Genomic DNA, 21,201 nt, shown 5'->3' on the forward strand with positions numbered 1-21,201 from the left:
ATCTAGGACCACCCCCGCTGCTGGCCACAGAGGAGGAACAGGTTGCCATCCAAGGTCTTCGTTTTGGGGTGTTTACCCATGATATGCCTGATGTTATCTACAATTTTGTAAGTGTTTTTAACCCTTGCGTGGCATCCAATTAAAAGGTTTAATACACTACGGAGCGCTCCTTCCTTTTCTACTTTTATTTTTGTGTTCTACCTCGTTAAGATCACCTGGATCATGGTGAAATCTTACCTCTAACTTAGTGTACTGTTTGTTTAACTGTTGTAACGCCTCCTGCTCGTTCCTCTCCAATCTGGTTCAAACCCTGTTCCCCTTTGTCCCATGTCGTGTTCTCCTTCAGGAGGGGAACTTCCCGTGAAACTTTGAACTTTAGAGTTCTCTTAACAATTTGAGAAATAACGTCATCAAACCTGGATGACTGGATCCATATGGGATCTCCGCTCACCCAATTTGTTCCCCTTCACAGATCCCCCTTATCGGAACAATTATAAAAATGTACCTTGAATGTGTCCTTAGACATGATGCTAAAAAAACAAACCTTTCCTTCAGCCACCGGAACTATCGGTTTGGCTTCAGGGTGGATCTTTTGAATGGTAGCTTCGCATTCTGTGTTATTGAGCCCGCAGGCTTCTTCACTAAATTTGACTTGCCCCGGCAAACACAGGTACCTCTGGGAGAATTGCCCGCATGAGGACAACTCTACTCGTTTCACCTCCCCGTCTAGCACCAAAAAGTTTGACCTCTCAGGTCATGGTGTAAGACATGTGTTGAGGTGGGAACTAAGGAAGTGGCGGTGCCCAAAGGAATGTTGCACCGTTTCCATTTGTTCACCCAAACATCTTGAAGCTTCCATGCAAAAGATCCTTCTCCAGAAAAATCGATATACCTCCCCTTGTCCAATCTCAGTTGGACAGGATCTTTAAGCATCTCCCTGACAAAATATGTCCCCAACTGTCCTGATTGGACCTCTTCCCCCCTTATGTCCTGAGGCACAATATGTACCTGAGGTCGGGAAGACTGTACTCTCTGCCATCTTTCAATTAAGAGTACCTCTTCACTTACCCAACTCGCATGAGGATAAGCGGCTGCATATGGACTGTGTAATATCGTTCCCTGTTGTGACCCATGTAGTGTGGATGGGGTTCCCTGTGTTGGCTTTCCCTCCCCCGGGACCGCTCTCCCCACCCTCTTTGTCACCTGGAAATGTGGCTCGATCTCGATTTTTACTTCTTGTTTCGAGAACCACCACCCCTCGGCTTTCCAGCCTTTACGTGTGTATAGTTGTTTCAGAGGCACTCTCTGTTGGTAGTTCCAGAGTGTGATGTTGTCCCCCTCGTCTCTCCGGCAGGAGAATTGACGCCTCCTGCTCGTTCCTCTCCAATCTGGAACCATCTCACTCTGAATAACCAAGACAAGGTACCCCTCAATCACACACTCCACCTTTTGCATGTACCCATTGTAATGCAACGTACCTTTTAACAAAACTTTGGATCGGTGCATCGATTCTGGGAGTGTGACATTCAATAGCAGATTTACACTGCCATTTAATTCCCACTGCCCGCACACCTGACCCTTCTGACCTTTCACCCACATTGTACCATGAAATTTGTCTGCACCTGGCACTTGTGTTCTCATTAACCCCTTATTATACATGAGAATGTCCTCTCTTCGTTCTCCTAGGACGAAATGGCAACCTAGGATCACCATCAGCACGGTACTCTTCATTATAAAAGCACCACCTTGGGAAAGAAAAACATTAGCAATTTGCACTATGCTTTGCTCAGTCAGTTTTTTTAGTCGTTTTCCAATCTCAGGAATCTCGTGTTTTAGTCTCTTTCCAATTTCAGGAATCTCGTGTTTTAGTCTCTTTCCAATTTCAGGAATCTCGTGTTTTAGTCTCTTTCCAATTTCAGGAATCTCGCTGTTCTCCAACCTCAGATTGGCATCTGGAACCTTTCGCTTATCCGACTGACATTTCCATCTTTGCTGCCAGCACTGCAGCTGTCTCGAGTCCACATTGCCAATGTGATGAAACGCGGAAAAGCCGCTGCCTCTCAAGGTGAGGCGGCTGTTTCCGCGTCCAGCAGGACGTCACAACGCGGAAAAAACGCTGCATGCCCTCATAGGCAGAGCGGCGGAATCCGCATTGGGAACGGCGGAATCCGCATTGGTAATGGCGGAATCTGCATTAGAGGCGGCTCCCGCACTCAGTTCACTGGATACATCGCAAACACATACGTGGGAGCACTCAGACCTGTAGTCAGATCCTTAAGTGTGCCGGGACCAGCTGGAGCTGTAATCCTACACTTAGCTAGATTCTGTTGATAGCTTAAAGTACTAGTTTGATTGTGATTATCTGTTATGACTCTTGCCTGCCTGACTATCCTCCTGAACTCTGATCTTGTACCTTGCCATTCTGATACTCTGTTGCCGAATCCCGGCTCATCCTTAGACTCTGCTTCTGCCTCCTGATCTTGTACCTCGATATTTCTGATACCTTGTTGCCGAACCCTGCCTGTACCTAGACTCCGCCTCTGCCTTCTGATTCTGTACTTTATCTGTCCGTGTGTTACAACCTGGCTTGTCCGACCTCGAGAACCGACCTTACTATCGTCCTGTTAGTGACACTACCTCCTGAGTGTCACTTTCAGACTAACCTTCCTACTGTCAGCCTGACTCCTCCCGCCTTGGAGAGTTCAGGTCGTCGGAAGGAAGCCGTGCAGTTTTCCTCGCTGCACTGAGGCTCAGGCCTCTAAGTGTTACTGTTACACCAAACACTACACTCTACTCAGGTGGGCAGAGGTTAGCTGGTATATCGGATTATCAGTGATACTGCAGATCACTTATAATCTGGTATACACCTGTATTCCCAGTGATACTGCAGATCACCGGTAATCAGATCCTCTCTGTGCTTCACCGTTCGTTACAGCCAAACTCCTGAAATCGAAATACAAACAAATCAATTCTTATTAATGATTTGGCATTCGCCCTGCGGCTTGTACTCTGTACACTTTAAATTGATCAATATATACCGTAATTGATCTCGTTGCTTTATGGTTCTCATGAACTCTGTTTACTCTTTTTGGTAGATTGGAGTTAAACCTCTCTCCCCTACCTAAGTACTAAGTAGTGGCTGGATAGTGTAATGGTTAAGGGCTCTGCCTCTGACACAGGAGACCTGGGTTCAAATCTAGGCTCTGCCTGTTCAGTAAGCCAGCACCTATTTCAGTAAGGAGTTTCTTGGGCAACTCTCCTTAACACTGCTACTGCCTACTGAGTGCGCTCTAGTGGCTGCCTCGCAAGCGCTTTGAGTCCGACAGGAGAAAGGCGCTATACAAATACTGCCATTATTATTATCCGAAGTACTTACCTGTGTAAAATAAGCTCCCGCAGACTTCACCTTTGGAAGCTCTCACCTCATTGCAGGCTCCCTCCATATCCTCCCCTATCTGTCCATGCGCGGCCGTCGCATGCACAGATTACGGATGCCACACCTGTTGTTGCTTTGCAGGTGAGCCTGCAATGCTCTTACTCATTATCGCATTTACTTATCTAGAACCTCATTGCGATACCAGCTCTGCTAGAAGTTCTGTGTGTTGTACCCTCTGACCAATGTTTGCCATGCTACTACCCCCATACTACAAAAAAAATGGCTGCCTCCCTGTAGGAAGGAGCACTTTGCACTTAAACTGCACAGGGTGCAGGGCTAAGCATACCAGCGTCACATGCCTGTATGCAGATCCCTGAATGCCCACTTGGTAGGTAGTCATATGGCAAAACCGTACTGATACACTGTCACTCTGTAAATGGCAATTCTATCATCTGTATAATTGCCCCATGAACTGCGGTCAGTTCTTGTTCTTTGTGCTACAATTGATAGGAGCTGGAAAAAAAACATATTTGACCAATCAGTGGACGGAAAAAACGCACAAAAAACAGCCCCAGCCCAGCATAGACCTCTTAGTCAAACTCTGGACCTGTCCACGACAAAAACCGGAAAAAAAACGTTACCGCTCTGCAGCAGTGGCGACGGATACCTGGATTGGTCAACTCCCTTTTATTTCCAACTCTGGCACCCCCTTGATGCACTGTCCCCCCTTTTCTCTATTGGGAACTCATGCTGCATCACCCATTAAGGTGCCCCACTTACAGGAATAATCCCATAAGCAACTCAGTACAGACACTTTCCTGATCTGCGCTGCTACGTGTCTCCCTGCACCTAGCTGGGAAACACTTCCTATCCGTGACCATGCTAGTCTTACAGTAATAGCTTGGTGCACGTATTCTGGCATTCCTTTCCATGGACCCAGGGGAAATACTTCGGGATCCGAGATACTCAGTAGAATGTCTCTGTATTTCTACCCCCCTTCCTCTCAGCTTCTCTGCCCGGAGCCGCGAGCACAGCCTGACGTGACGTGGATCCCCCCCAGCCCCTCCTCCCCCCTGCCATGACGTGTGGGAGCCATGACTCTTGGGGGCGGGCCCTCCCCAATGCCGCCATTTTGAGTCCTGGACTGCCAGCTAAGATGGCTGCTATCAATCTCCCATAGCAACCTCTTAATCCTATACACATTAGGAGAAAAACAAAAGCAACAGAACAAACATTTCCTGCATAGTTACACATAGCATGCAAAAAGATCAGCATTCCGCCACACACACTGCCTTCACAACCGGAGAAAAAAAACCTTGTCCCAGCTGCAATTCTAAATGCTATACATCTTAGTATCACCCAGTGACGTGGAAATCTCTCTCTCTACACAAACCATCTGCTTATCTCAGCCATAACTCAGACCTACTAAAGCGTGCAGTATAACTCTAAACCACATTAACTGTTACCATCCCAGCTAGAGCTCCTGAGACGAACATTTATCAGCCGGAGCTGACCAAGCAACATTAAACATATGCAGACATTTAGAAACCTTTTAGCAGCACTGACTGGAACAAGAGAAACTTGCTTTCCTCTCTACACTCACCACTCCGCTCGTGGAGTCTCTTAGAAAAACGCACAGAGGAAAAAAACATTCCGACCGAGAAACCCGGCAGAGTACAGTAGCCCCTCACACATTATCTCAGCTGTAGCTACAAACTTACTTTCACAGCGACCCAGAGACATGGGCTGTGCCTTCCTGTCTCCCCAGCTCCCCGAAAAAAAAACATACTTCCAAACCTCACGGCTTACAACCGTCTCACACTCCCTCTTTCTGTCTACGCGTCTCCCTTCCCTCTCCCCCTCCTCCACTACTAACAGACTGAAACACTGCTGGCTTCTCTCTGCCGCGGGGGACCCCCCCCCACATCTGGCATCCTTCCCAGTCTCTGGACAGGGAGAGAGAAAAAACAAAACAAAAAAAAGAACAGAGAAGGAGCGGAGAAAGAAAGAAAGAAAAATGAAGCACGCAGCCTCCAAGCTGCAATTAACACAGAATGTACACATTAACAACTCCTTGTACAACACCAAATACAACACAGATAACACAATATAACAACGTAAATCATACATGCCTGATCAGCGGACTCGTGGCAATTCATCAGCTTTCCGCAACTTCTCCGCGAAACTGATTGGACCCTGGAACTTTCTGAGCGTGTTATCTCTGAGTGTGTTATCTCTGTTATCTCAATCCCCACACTGGACTGGCTCAGTGGATCGATCTCCCGCAGCAAGTTGCAAGCTGGCCCCGGAGTGTCCCGTTGCGATCCAATTTAGGCTTAACAACTGTGCGCATGCAGTTAAAGTGTAACGTCCAAGAGTTTCGCCGCTGATATCCTCGAATTGCAGCCCGTGTGCTTGGCTCACGCACACTCCCCACACCAGCTTATCAGCTTGATAAGCTTTACAGTCCGTGTCTATTCCGCTTGTTTTGCTGTGGAATATCTTTAAAACTTCGGCCCCTGGCCCCTGTCTGCCTGTTTTGCTCGACAGCTCGTTTCAGCACCATTGTTATAAACTGTTCTAATCACCTTTTTCCGGCACCAGCAACTCATCAGCAAGAGTTGCACATACGACTCATCACAGCAAGCAGGAGATAGACTTTCTCAGGCTTCTTCAATATGCACGTTATTTATTCAGGAAACAGAAATACAGATAGATACAGTTCATCATATCCTAGCCACGCCAATCTTCATGTTGCGTTACAAGCTTCTTGATTAAACTTCCTGCTGAAGTTGATCAGGTACCTTCTTTCTAACCTACGTTACACTAGACTACCTATGTACAGCATACATTATATCAGATTACATATAGAATGAAATTACTTAGAAGTCCCAGTCAGCATTGAGAGCTAGTGTGAAAGTAAGAAGCAGAGTGAGCTCCCATCGCTCACTCAGGGTTTAATACCGACTAGGAAAGAGTTAAATATGACATCATCTTCGCCATCCCCTAGATCAGACTATTGGTGGACCCCCTCGTGGCGTCATCACACACACCTACTCGATTAATATTCAATGAGGCCTTTGACATACATACAAGAATTTGGTGTTTGGTAAATATGGCTGATGTTTACTGTTCTAGTGGTGTACATGCACAGGTCAGGGAGACCTGTGGCCTTGTCCATAAAACAGCTTCTTGGTATGTTCTAGTTCTGACAGAACTGAAGATTTTCTCTCTAAGAGAAAATCCCCTTAAAGGGCAGGTCTGCTCCCCAAGCCTTTTTGACTAACTCAGTCCAAATAACTGAGGCCTACTTAAATTATAACAGAAGGGAGCAGCCCCTGCGACCGAAGAGGGCCCAGAGCTGTGGGTGGCCCCCAACTACTAACCTTCCCTTTCTCCAATACAGGAGACTGCACTTCAGATCAGGTGTTTTTGTGGCTCCCCAAAAGATCATGAAGATCATGATGGCCACACTTGTTTTACATGGGCCCCAAGGGGAGGCAAGGGAAGGGGTGTAAATATTGGGAGGGAGGCGGTATCCAAGTTTTGCTGGGGGGGGCCCATGAAATGTAGTTACGCCCCTGTTTTGTGGCTCTCATTTAGCAACGTGGCTAACAGGACAACCTGCATTGCCTCAGTCTGTCAGCCATATTTGTTACTAATTTTTTTCCATCTCTTCAGCACAGATGCGAATTTGCTGTGGCATCACATGCAGTTCTTCTTTCAGACACTACAATGTGAGGCGGTTCTTTCATTTTGTTCAAAGTTTTAATACTGGTACATATTACTCATGGATATGTCATGTTTATTTATTTCCAATAGGCGTTAAGTTCGGGAATAGAGATTTAGGATTCTGATACATTCGTTGTAATTTAAAAAACAAAACAAAACACCATAGTTCGAAAATTGAGTATTATGTACTCTATATTAATCATTCCTTGGTAAAATAATAATTTGTTGTACAAATTACAACGAGTTAGTAGCAGTAGAGTGTTGGACCGTGTTAGCCATAAGTGAAAGCAAGAAGTTTTGAATCAGGATGATACTATTTATTGGCTAACTTAAAAGAATAACAGCAGGCTTTTGGCTGTGCAACCTTCTTAAAAATTAAATCCTGTTTGCTTACAAGATGTTGGAACAGACAGCTACATACATGCAACAATAGCCAATACATGGTGTCATCCTGATTCAAAACTTCTTGTACCAGTTAAACATTTATAAACCATCATCAAGCTTTGGAAATATTACATCAAATATTTTTTCAGTGTTAAGTCACATTTTTAACACAATTATTCGCACAAATGCAGCCTGAGAACAGTAGACACCTAATACTTGACACCTAGTAGCTCCCTAACACTGAGTTGTGGGTGGGGCACAAGGAAAACTTGCAGCCAGTGCCAATTTCAAGCAGGGTCCAAAGATAAATTATTGACAGTGGAATGGGACACATTACCTGGCACCACACCACAGGAATGACACCTGCCATTCGCACACCAATCCTTCCCCTTTAGGAAGAAAACTAGAATCAGCTCAGGTAAGGCAGCAGGGAGGCCAGATAATGAATCGGAGAGCTGAGGAGCTGCATACTGAGACTCTGGACACCAGAGGAGGAGAGGTGTAAGTTAAGAGAGGAGACACTTTCAAATGCAATAATTTTCATATCCAGGGTATTTTCACAAACACTAAAGTTATATGTCTAGCTACCCAAAGCAACAAACACAATAATTATGGGCTATTAACTGTCTTTCAAGATGATACAGTTTTCTTACTTAAAACAAAAGGTATTTGTGATAATTCAGGATGGAGGGAGCATATGAGTTCTCCCAGTGCATCACTGCTGAATATGCAAGTGGAAATTCCCACACATCAGTGCATGGCATGGACTAACGTGGCTCTATGGAGTAGGATTTAAAACATTAAAACAAAAAAATGGAGCGCTCCATGGTGCATTATCATAAAAAGAGTTTATTGCGCTATAAAAAGTTATACTCACAAGGTGTTTAAAATCAATTCGCTTATCAGCGGCAAGCCCTTCCGCTTAGCTCCCCAGGTGCTTTAGCTCTCACACTGTGGCCAGCAGTGCGGTCCGGTGGTGTCCGTAGCTCGTCTCTGGGAGGGTGGGCGTGGCTTACTGTGGACGTGCTTGTAGCGTCAAAACGCGTAATGATAATGCACCATGGAGCGCTCCATGTTTTTGTTTTAAAGTTGTACACACCCTAGAGAGCGGAGCTGAGCCGGGCATTAGGAATATAAAGAGAATCAAGATTTGTGGAACTGTCTGAAACCAGGATTCGAGCGCAGGTTTTTTTTTGGATTTCTAGGATTTAAAACACCCAGAGTTACAGACTACTCAGCAAGCTCATGGTGGACCAGAACTCCTAGGAGTGTGTAAGGATCAAAAAGAACCAAAAAGCCCTCTTACTAAAATGTTACACAAAATAAAACGTTGCCTTCTTAAAACAGAAGGTATTTGTGATAATTCAGGATGGAGTGAGCATATGAGGTCTCCCACAATGCATCACTGCTGAATATGCACATCATCCTTTGTTGTCCCTGTAAGCTAGCCACACCTCCAGAATTGCTGGAATGCAATGTGTCAGCTTGTTAATTGTACAGAACCCCAGACTGTTTTGGATTGGCTGATGACCTACAATATGGACATTAGAATGTCTATAAAGAGTAAGAAGATTGATGTCTACTAGTTTGCAAGACTGAAGAAAATTGGATAGCAGTTGCAAACATACACTCACCTAAAGGATTATTAGGAACACCATACTAATACGTGAAATTGATTCAACAAGGTGCTGAAAGCATTCTTTAGAAATGTTGGCCCATATTGATAGGATAGCATCTTGCAATTGATGGAGATTTGTGGGATGCACATCCAGGGCACGAAGCTCCCATTCCACCACATCCCAAAGATGCTCTATTGGGTTGAGATCTGGTGACTGTGGGGGCCATTTTAGAACAGTGCACTCATTGTCATGTTCAAAAAACCAATTTGAAATGATTTGAGTAGAGATGGCCCGAACCTCCAATTTTCAGTTCGCAAACCGGGTTCGCAAACCTCCGCAAAAGTTTGGTTCACGCAAACTTTCGTGAACCGCAATAGACTTCAATGGGGAGGCGAACTTTGAAAACTAGAAACACCTATGCTGGCCACAAAAGTGATGGAAAAGATGTTTCAAGGGGTCTAACACCTGGAGGGGGGCATGGCGGAGTGGGATAGACGCCAAAAGTCCCAGGGAAAAATCTGGATTTGACGCAAAGCAGCGTTTTAAGGGCAGAAATCACATTGAATGCTAAATTGCAGGCCTAAAGCGCTTTAAAACATCTTGCATGTGTATACATCAATCAGGGTGTGTAATTAGAGTACTTCTTCACACTGACACACCAAACTCACTGTGTAATGCACTGCAAACAGCTGTTTGTGTAGTGACGGCCGTGCTGGATTGGTGCGCACCATGGCGAGAGTGCAGGCCGTGGCGGTTTTCAGGCCCATATGGTCGCCGGGCTGTGGTAGCTCAATGGTAGAACAACAGTGACTGTCCAGCTGATCAAATTTGGTCTGTCCACAATGAAGCAATGACCTTATTATCTTGGGTGTTCCCCCCTCCCCCCCACCGAGACACTCATATAGCCGGCAGTCATTGCTTCATTGTAATACACAAGCCCCTTCACCACGGCAAGGTAATGATCACGAAGGGGAATTGGCACATGTACATGCACTGGCGTAACAATAGGGGATGCGACCACTGCCATCGCGCGGGGGGGGGCGGGGACTTTTGGGGGGCAGGAGGGGTCGCAGCATAAGAGGAGAGCTGTGGCCGCAGATCGGTGGGGAGGAGGAAAATTCCCCCCCCCCCTCCCTCACCTCGGGCTCTCCTCTCAGCGCTCCCCTCCTGCAAGAAATCATTGGTGGTGCTCGTGGCAGCCGCGGCGGTGGCAGGCAGGCTGAGCACATACCTCCTTCTGGCCGGTTTCCGAAGTGCTTTATGGAACTTCCTGTGTAAACAGGAAGTTCGATGAAGCACTTAGTGATCGGAGACCTCCGGCCAGAAGGAGGTATGTGTTCAGCTTGTCTGCGGCCGCTGCCGCCGCGGCTGCCACGACTGGGGGCAGGAATTTTTTTTTGCAGGGGGGCCCGGGGCTTTCTAGGTACGCCCCTGTGTACATGCCTTTTGTTTTGTTGTTGCAGCTACAGTGCAGCCAGAAAAATTAGGCAGGCATGAACACGCACCAGAAAAATTTGTATAGCGGCTGCTGCTAGAAGCGGCCTTAAAAATTCGGGAATCCGCCTGGAGTCCTGGACCCTGTTGGTGGTGGCGGAGAAGGCAGTCAAGCGGCCTGTGGGCAAAGGTGATGTGTGCAGAGCGACTTAGTCTTGGGGCAGGCAGTCAGTCACACAGTGTGCAGGCAGAGATGCTGTGTGTAGGGACTGACTTAGTCTTCGGGCAGGCCTGAGCGTGCTTTGCAGACCAGGCATCCATGGTCAGATGGACCCTTGACCCAACGCTGTGTGCCAGTGATGTCACCACTTGCCTTTCAACATCACGGTACAGTTTAGGTATCGCCTTTTTTGAGAAAAAATTGTGGCCTAGTATCTTCCACTGTGGTGTGTGGCTTTGCTTTTGTGTGCTGCTTTTCCTCAGGTGGTCATCGCATTGCAGTTTGTGCTTTGTAATCATGTGCCTTCGTAAGGTAGTTGTCCCTACGTGGGTCTTGGTCTTTCCACGGCTCAATTTTCGGTGGCAGAGAGTACAGATGGCATTGCTCTCATCTGAGGCAGACACACAAAAAAATGTCAACACCGCTGAGCCTTGGGGTGATGGCACTTTGGTGGTGGCGGCCGACTGAGTGTTAAGTGGGGGGCCAGAATCAGAGCAGGAGGAGGAAGGTATGTCACGCTTCCGTGCAGAAGCTAAGAAAGATGAGGTGTTCTGTGTTAAATAGTCAACTACGTCCTGACAATATTGGGGGCTGATGGCACGTGCCTTCTTCTGAACACTGTACTTTGGTCAAGGGCCACATGAAATCACGACAGCGCGACCTCGAACAGACCTGCCAGGTGGCCTGCCTCTGCCTTTTGTTTTGTCCATATTGGGGGGGATGAAGTGAAAGGTATGCACTGACTTGACTAATACAATGTGCAGTCACACAGGTGCAGTTAACAGGTATGCACGGAGTGGTATATCACACTGCGTGCACTCACGTAGGTAGGTGGGTGCACTGAACACAACAAGTAGGTATATGCAGTGATGGGTATTACAATGTGCTCCTGTCACACATAGACAGGTACCGGACAGGCACAGTGACACTGCGTGCGCTCACGTAGATAGGTGGGTGCACAGAAGTGAACAACAGGTAGTAGGTATATGCAGTGATGGGTATTACAATGTGCACCTGTCACACACACAGGTAGTCACTGAATGTGCTGGGCCTGGCAGTGGCACACACAATAGGAATTACCAAGGCTGTCTATGCAACACAAGTGTCAGTGGGACACACACACACACAAAAAATGGGATCACAAGAACAAGATTAGCTCTCAAAAGAGCTGTTGAGGGGTGTTTTTTAGCAATAAGAATCAGCAAGGAGCAAGCTAAGAAGCCTACAAGAGCCTAACTAAGCTTTCCCTATGAAAGTCTGCAGCAGCTTTCCCTTCTCTAATTAATGCAGGCACACAAGTGAGTCCAATGCCTGACGCTGCCTGCCTTTTATAAAGGGGGAGTGGCTCCAGGAGGCAGTGTAGCCTCATTGGCTACAATGTGCCTGCTGACTGTGATGTAGAGGGTCAAAGTTGACCCTAATGATGTAGTATAGGAGGCGAATCGAACTGCCATAAAGTTCGCGTTCGTGGGCGAACGCGAACCACTGAAATTTGCTGGGAACCGTTCGCCGGCCATCTCTAGATTTGAGCTTTGTGCTGAAAGTAGCCATCAGAGGATGGGTACATGGTGGTCATGATGGGATGGACATGGTCAGAAACAATACTCAGGTAGCCCGTGGCATTTAAACGATGCCCAATTGGCACTAAGGGGCCTAAAGTGTGCCAAGAAAACATCCCCCAAACCATTACACCACCACCACCATTACACTACCACCAAGGCATGATGGATCCATGTTTTCATTCTGTTTATGCCAAGTTCTCAAGACTCATCAGGCCAGGCAACATTTTCCAGTCTTCAACTGTCCAATTTTGGTGAGCTTGTGCAAATTGTAGGCTCTTTTTCCTATTTGTAGTGGAGATGAGTGGTACCCGCTGGGGTCTTCTGCTGTTGTAGCCCATCCGTCTCAATGTTGTGCATGTTGTGGCTTCACAAATGCTTTGCTGCATACCTCGGTTGTAACGAGTGGTTATTTCAGTCAACGTTGATCTTCTGTCAGCTTGAATCAGTCGGCCCATTCTCCTCTGACCTCTAGTTTCAACAAGGCATTTTCGCCCACAGGACTGCCGCATACTGAATGTTTTTCCCTTTTCACACCATTCTTTGTAAACCCTAGAAATGGTTGTGCGTGAAAATCACAGTAACTGAGCAGATTGTGAAATACTCAGACCGGCCCGTCTGGCACCAACAACCATGCCACGCTCAAAATTGCTTAAATCATCTTTCTTTCCTATTCTGACATTCAGTTTGGAGTTCAGGAGATTGTCTTGACAAGGACCACACCCATAAATGTCTTGAAGCAACTTCCATGTGATTGGTTGATTATATAATTGCATTAATGAGAAATTGAACAGGTGTTCCCAATAATCCTTTAGGTGAGTGTATATGGTCCACTCGGTGGTAGGTAGAAAAGGGTATCATTATTACAGGACGAGAAAGTGTAATTCTCATTGTGGACACAAGGTGCACATTACTTGTGTAATTCACATTATATAAGTAACATGCGCATTGTGTCCATAACACAAGTCTTTCCTGTATTACCATGGAAGCGGCCACTCGTTCGAGCGGCCATTCCATGTCAGTTCACGTAGGGAGTCTCCGTAAACAGCCCGCGAGCCTCTGATTGTGGCTCGCAGGCTAAATGTGAACACGCGGGAAAGAAATCCCCCGTGTTTAAGTCGCACGGCGCTGCCGTTGCAGCAGCTCCGTAAAGGAGATCGGCGATCCCCGGCCTCTGATTGGCCGGGGATCGCCGGCATCTGATAGGCTGAAGCCTATCAGAGGTGGTACAGGACGGATCGCTGAAAATCAGGACAGATCATAAAAAAATCACCCGGTCCTTAAGTGGTTAAGCAACAGCCAGTATGTAGCTTGCATACAATCCTGAAACATTTACACGCACTATGTGTACAATATCGTTTTGTGAATTCGTCCAAATGTCTCCACTCTTTTCACAGACCAAACCCTAAATGACAGCAGAAGAGAGTGCAACCCCACTAAAACAGAGTATAAAATCTTCTCACACCCATATAGCACTTAATCTATATTAGATTACATTTAAATCACTAGACAAGTGGAAACTCCAGACTGTAATTAGTGGTCCCCATATATCATTGTTAGATCTTTAGTGCTGACATAAAGCGATTTACCAGCTGTCCACATCCCTGGGTCCAAGTGGAAATTCCCACACATCTTTTTAGCATCTGAAAACAGTAAAGAAGTAAAAAGTAAAGAAGAAATAAAGATTTGCATATATATTTTGCTAATAACATTAGCTTGGACTCTTCAATCCTATTTTTATGAGAGAAACAAAAAGTTGCCAAAAAAGAAAACTTTATCAAGTTACAAAAATAGGGTAAAAGAGGCATTGTGAGAATAGAAATTGAGCTGGAAATAAATAGTTGAAGTAGACCTTTGGAAGAAATGTACTGACAATAAGATCCCAAAGACCTTGAAATCGATGTAAGAAGGTAGACAACAATAACAAATGATTTTATAATGGGAAGTTGAAAAACAAGGTCTGTGGCCATGATGCCTGTCCTCACGCACAGCAATCCTATAGTCTGCTACCTGCGCACCATTAATTCAGGCATCCGGTGATCGTCGGACCCTGAATTACTTCACCCTGCAACTCAGTTGCTACAATTCAGAGGGTAAATAGTAGTTAACACCATCGTGAATTTTACCGGCAGTGGGGTGAGCCATTGTTTGTCTGACCCTGCGCCCAATTCTCCAGACCCGAAATTAAATAGACTCATATGTGGCTAGGGCAGACATTCTTCCAATTTGACTAAAGCTGTCAGTTAATAAGTCATTATGTTCCATTTCTTATTATCCCCGTGCAATGCTGGTTCAGCTGTGTATGTGGTGGAATAAAAAAGAGGAAAAGAAAAAATAAATCACATTGGGGGTTGAAGGAGTGATAGAGGAGCATGGACAGTAGAGGTGTGATCCTGTGATCTAAAGTTCAACTAGAATTAGTGGGGCATTACCAGAATTGTGCATAAAGCTAATCATGCTCAGAATCTAAGGCCACGTTTACAGTGGCATGTTGTTGCGGTTCGGTGTAACGGCCAGTTTTGTAACATAGTTTACTGCACTGCAACGTTCACAGTGTGGCGGGAGATTGCGGTATAATGGGTTGTAGTATGGTAACGCACTGCATGCAGTGTGTTACTGGTAAACACACGTATAAGTGAAGCGGCTGTATGCTTAACTGTAGAAGTGAAGCGGCTGTATGCTTAACTGTACCCAATGCAACCCAAGCATAATGTACGGGGCTGCTGTCCTGATCCATTGGATTGCATTCCTGCTGTCACAGGGAACGCAACACAAAGGCCAATGTGAATGCGGCCTCAGGCTTTGTTAATGGACACTTTCAAGTTGAAAGATGATTAAGCAGAAGTTTCTGAAAGTAATCCCCCTCTGTTAATGTTATAGTTCATGTCTTGTACATTGACAAAGGGGACCTGATGAGGCCCTGGAACCATCATTGGTGATTAAATGGTTGTGGATATTATGTCTCTTGTCAGGGGCGTTCCTAGAATCCTTGGAGATTGGGGGCACCTGTGGGTATAGGCATAGATCAAAGAAGTATACACACATACAATTTTGATTGGTCAATAACTGACCAATTTTACCACCCACATGCAGTAAGTGGGCCAACAGACAATGAATTTGATGAACAGAGCTAAAATTGGCTAATCAAAATTGTATGTGTGTACCAGGCTTTACAGCTAATACTGTACATACTGAAAGTAGCAGTGATCAGCATACAATACAGCTGGTTTACAATCAGTAAAGGCACAGAGTAACACCTTATACTGTACACACTGGAGGTAGATCAGCACACAGTGCAGGCACTAGAAAATAGCTTATACTGTACATACTCTAGGCAGCAGAATTCAGCACACTGCAGTTAGCGTGCCGAAAAATACGAGGGTTACGTTGTGCGGCGCGCGTAAAAATGGGTGGGCCATGGACCAGAATGTGGGTGTGGTAACGGGTGGAGACAAATTTAAATGAACTTAGCAATGGTGGGACATTAGATTAGGACAATGGTGGCGAACCTTTTGGAGGCCGAGTGCCCAAACTGCAACCCAAAAGTCACTTATCTATCGCAAAGTGGCAACAGCAATTTAAACGAAATACTGTACAAAACTTTTAACTCATACATGAACATTATGGAAAATCCAAGTTGAAAATAAACTGTGAAGATAAACAATTTCAGCCATCCTACTCCTGAAAAATGTATTCATTTTTTTTTGAACCTCCCAGTTTTATTTTCAGTTTTAAAAAGCTAAAAAAGTAGGTTTAATGCTATTGTCTCATCTGATGATGATTCATCTTTTCCCATAGTCTCACAGTTAGCAATCATGTGACCCCCAACAAGACAAATTCAGCAATCATGAAGCCTCCATCAAGACAAATTCAGCAATCGTGAGGCCCCTATCAAAACAAATTCAGCAATCATGAGGCCCCCAACATGACAAATTCAGCAATCGTGAGGCCCCCAACAAGACAAATTCAGCAATCTTGAGGCTCCCAACAAGACAAATTCAGCAATCATGAGGCTCCCGACAAGACAAATTCAGCAGTCATGAGGCACATAAATAGACAGCATTTCACATAAATAGACAGAATGCCCCCTTAATATGGTAGACACCTCTCACCTGGCTTCTGAATTCTGCTCTACTGGCTGCTGTGCCTGGCAATACTGTTTTTGGCTGGATTGGGGATGATGTGTGGGCTGAAAGGCCTGGCAGTGATGCTGTGGCCTGGCTGGCGGTGATACTGTGGCCGATGCTGTGGCTGGGTTGGCTGCAGTGATGCTGTGGCCTGGCTGGCGGTAATGCTGGGCTGTGCTTGGCTGGTTAAAGTAAATGCTGGCCTGACTGGTGGTGATGCTGTAGCTTTTCGCTCAATTTTTAACATGGGTTCTTGGTTTAAATGCATTTTCTTATGCAGAGAACATGCACAAAATCAGACTCACGGGAACTATGCATGAGTGATGGTCAATAGTATACTTTGGGATCCCTTTTAAACACAGAGTTTCCAAAGGACTCTCACTGTAGATGAGAACTCCTAAAGACCCAAAGACTGATTTTACTTGATATGTGAAGTTATCCTTTGCAATGTTATTGTCATCAATGTGTAAGATAGCATATAATGTATATTTTTCATGGATTATAGGCACTAAAGGTATAAGATGTGCTTCAAACTCTTTTAACAATCAATTTATTATGGCCATACAGTGCTCTATCCATAGAGATTGCTTTATCTGTATGTTGTTAACTTGTACACAGCTAATTCAATAGACTACAGAATGACAAAGCCTAGTGTGCTTAACAAAATTTGTTATTTAGGTCAGTGGGTGTACTCTAAGCAAATCCCAATGTTCTCTGCTATTTGCTTTCACTGAAGTTTAGTAAAGGTCTTTGAACAATTGGTACATTCATCACTGAAATATAATTTCATGCTTGATTCACATTTCCTTTAAGAAGTACGTGAAATTAAACTTATGTAACAATGGGATACATATCATGGGAAGTATGTAGCTATATATAGAAATATGAATATTTGTGAGTAATACTAAATACGGTCATTTATCATTGACTTGTGAATTGATAAAGTTGGTTACTGCCTGCCCTTTACAGTGTGTTCAGTGTGCTGTATAATCAAGCAAAACATAAAGATTTTTAAGGGTCCCCCTGCTTCAAAATATGGGTTCAAGATCAAGAGTCTAAGCATTGCGTCGTACGACTTGCTTGCAAGGAAACGCTGCAGATTCAGGCTGAATTCGGTCCTAGTGGAAACGGGGCCTAAATAACAATAGTCTGTTAAAACCAATGTGAGGTAGACTTTCTGGAAGCATCTCTGAAATACCTATAGCTGCCAGGTGAGCTGTGTTAAGAGAGAGCATTCACTGGAATTGTTAGTGAGCAGATCTGCTGTATTTTCTTTGTTGGAGGTTTGGAGATTGACTGTGTGAGATAATAATGAGAATAAATAAATTGAGGGGAAAGAGGGCATTGATGCTTATCTAGAGATGTTTAAAATGATGTGAAAGGACCATAAAGATCTAGATAAGGAATTAACCAAAATTCTGGCTAGGAAATGAACAGCAAGGGCCAGAGCTCTCCCTTCTGAACTCAGGTGGGATTACCAGGAAGTAAAACAAGCACTACTTGAGAGGTATACCATCACACCTGAAGCCCATCATCATTGATTCTGATTTATGGGTAAGAGCCATCAGGTGAGGCGAGATCTTTGGAGTACTGTACTAAACTGACTTGGGCATTTGACAAATGGGTCCAGGGGTGCTATGTTTCTACCTGGGATGGCTTAAGACAGTTGTACCTTTAAGAGCAGTTTTTGGACTGCTGTACACAGGAGGTCAGAGAGTGGGTTTTGCATTGTAAACCACAGACCATAGAAGAGGCTACAAGGCTAGCTGATAGTTTTATTGCATCCTGTATGTTTTACAACAAAGGGAAGTTGTCGGGAATCCCACCTGTGAGAAGAAAGGTAGCAGAAAATACAACTATCAGAGATTGACAAGTAACCTCTCAAATGACCACTGTTTCCCAAGGAGCTACTGTCAGTATATGCTACAGATGTGGATCATCAACTCATTTCCAAGCTTCTTGCCCACAGACCATCAGAGGCAACAGGACAGCCGTCTCCTCATTCTGCTGATGGCAGAGAGGTAACAGCCATCTGTTCCGATACACCCCCTGCAGAGCAGGTAAGCCAACCTACACATGGACCAGAGGAGTTAGCTTTATTGTTTACAAACACTCACTATTTAACTGGTTGTCCCTGCTGTCACTCACTACCTAACGGGGGTCCCTGCTGTCACTCACTACCTAACGGGGGTCCCTGCTGTCACTCACTATTTAACTGGTGGTCCCTGCTGTCACTCACTACCTAACAGGGGTCCCTGCTGTCACTCACTACCTAACGGGGGACCCTGCTGTCACTCACTATTTAACTGGGGGTCCCTGCTGTCACTCACTACCTAACGGGGGTCCCTGCTGTCACTCACTACCTAACGGGGGTCCCTGCTGTCACTCAATACTTAACAGGGGTCCCTGCTGTCACTCACTACCTAACGGGGGTCCCTGCTGTCACTCACTATTTAACTGGTGGTCCCTGCTGTCACTCACTGCCTAACGAAGGTCCCTGCTGTCACTCACTATTTAACTAGTGGTCCCTGCTGTCACTCACTTCCTAACGGGGGTCCCTGCTGTCACTCACTACCTAACGGGGGTCCCTGCTGTCACTCACTATTTAACTGGGGGTCCCTGCTGTCACTCACTACCTAATGGGGGTACCTGCTGTCACTTACTACTTAACGGGGGTCTCTGCTGTCACTCACTACCTAACGGGGGGCCCTGCTGTCACTTACTACCTAACGGGGGTCCCTGCTGTCACTCACTATCTAAACGGGGGTCCCTGCTGTCACTCACTACCTAACGGGGGTCCCTGCTGTCACTCACTATTTAACTGGCGGTCCCTGCTGTCACTCACTATTTAACTGGGGGTCCCTGCTGTCACTCACTATTTAACTGGGGGTCCCTGCTGTCACTCACTATTTAATTGGGGGTCCCTGCTGTCACTCACTATTTAACTGGGGGTCCCTGCTGTCACTCACTATTTAACTGGGGGTCCCTGCTGTCACTCACTATTTAACTGGGGGTCCCTGCTGTCACTCACTATTTAACTGGGGGTCCCTGCTGTCACTCACTATCTAAACGGGGGTCCCTGCTGTCACTCACTATCTAAACGGGGGTCCCTGCTGTCACTCACTATCTAAACGGGGGTCCCTGTTGTCACTCACTATTTAACTGGGGGTCCCTGCTGTCACTCACTATTTAACTGGGGGTCCCTGCTGTCACTCACTATTTAACTGGGGGTCCCTGCTGTCACTTACTATTTAACTGGGGTCCCTGCTGTCACTCACTACCTAACGGGGGTCCCTGCTGTCACTCACTATCTAAACGGGGGTCCCTGCTGTCACTCACTACCCAACTGGGGGTCCCTGCTGTCACTCACTACCCAACTGGGGGTCCCTGCTGTCACTCACTACCCAACTGGGGGTCCCTGCTGTCACTCACTACCCAACTTGGGGTCCCTGTCACTCACTACCTAACTGGGGGGGTCCCTGTCACTCCCTAACTGGGGGGCTCCTGTCACTAACTGGACTGGGGGATTCCTGTCACTACCTAAACTGGGGTACTCCTGGCGCTACCTTAACTAGGGGGCACCTGTCGCTACCTAAACTATCCAGGCCAGCCAGCCCAGCATCACCACCAGCAAACCAGCCCAGAATCACTATCAAAAAGGCCACAGCATCACCACCAGTCAGGCCAGCATTTACTTCAACCAGCCAAGCACAGCCCAGCATCACTGCCAGCCAACCCAGCAACAACATCGGCCACAGCATCACCGCCAGCCAGGCCACAGCATCACTGCCAGGCCTTTCAGCTCACACATCATCCCCAATCCAGCCAAAAACAGTATTGCCAGGTACAGCAGCCAGTAGAGGAGAATTCAGAAGCCAGGTGAGAGGTGTCTACCATATTAAGAGGGCATTCTGCCTATTTATGTGAAATGCTATTTATGTGCCTCATGCCTGCTGAATTTGTCTTGTTCGGGGCCTCATGATTGCTGAATTTGTCTTGTTGAGGGCCTCAAGATTGCTGAATTTGTCTTGTTTGGTGCCTCATGATTTGTTGGGGGCCTCATGATTGCTGAATTTGTCTTGTTGGGGGCCTCACGCTTGCTGACTTTGCTGGGGGCCTCACGCTTGCTGACTTTGTCTTGTTGGGGACCTCATGATTGCTGAATTTGTCTTGTTGGGGGCCTCATGATTTCTGAATTTGTCTTGATAGGGGCCTCATGATTGCTGAATTTGTCTTGTTGAGGGTCACATGATTGCTAACTGAGAGACTATGGAAAAATATCATATGAGACAATAGCATTAAACCTAATTTTTTAGCTTTTTAAAACAGAAAATAAAACTGGGAGGTTCTAAAAAAATGAATATATTTTTTCAGGAGTAGGATGGATGAAATTTTTTATCTTTTCAGTTTTTCAACTTTTTCAAATTTTCCATAATGTTCATGTATGTGTTAAAACGTTTGTATAGTATTTAGTTTAAATTGCTGTTGCCACTTTGCGATAGATAAGTGACTTGTGGGTTGCAGTTTGGGCCTCCAAAAAGTTCGCCACCACTGTCCTAATCTAATGTACGATTGGCCCCACCCATGGTCACGCCCACTCACTGCATAACCACGCCCATTTTTGCCGCGACGCACTGCGTGAGCCGCACATAGCCCCCACCTACTGCCCCCAGGTGCCACTGATCTCCAAGGACCCTAGGAACGCCCCTGGCTGGTGTTGTACTTTGTTCTCTGGTTGAACTCGATGGAC

At 45.9% G+C, this 21,201-nt stretch overlaps 1 protein-coding gene across 1 annotated transcript in view; it reads left to right on the plus strand.

Moving 5' to 3' along the window:
* TFEC (transcription factor EC) overlaps window positions 1–21,201 on the plus strand; it is a 200,746-nt gene that overhangs the window by 22,625 nt on the left and 156,920 nt on the right. The gene's annotated exons all lie outside the window — the stretch shown is intronic.

This window comes from Hyperolius riggenbachi, chromosome 3 (assembly GCF_040937935.1).
Source record: "Hyperolius riggenbachi isolate aHypRig1 chromosome 3, aHypRig1.pri, whole genome shotgun sequence".
NCBI lineage: Eukaryota > Metazoa > Chordata > Amphibia > Anura > Hyperoliidae > Hyperolius > Hyperolius riggenbachi.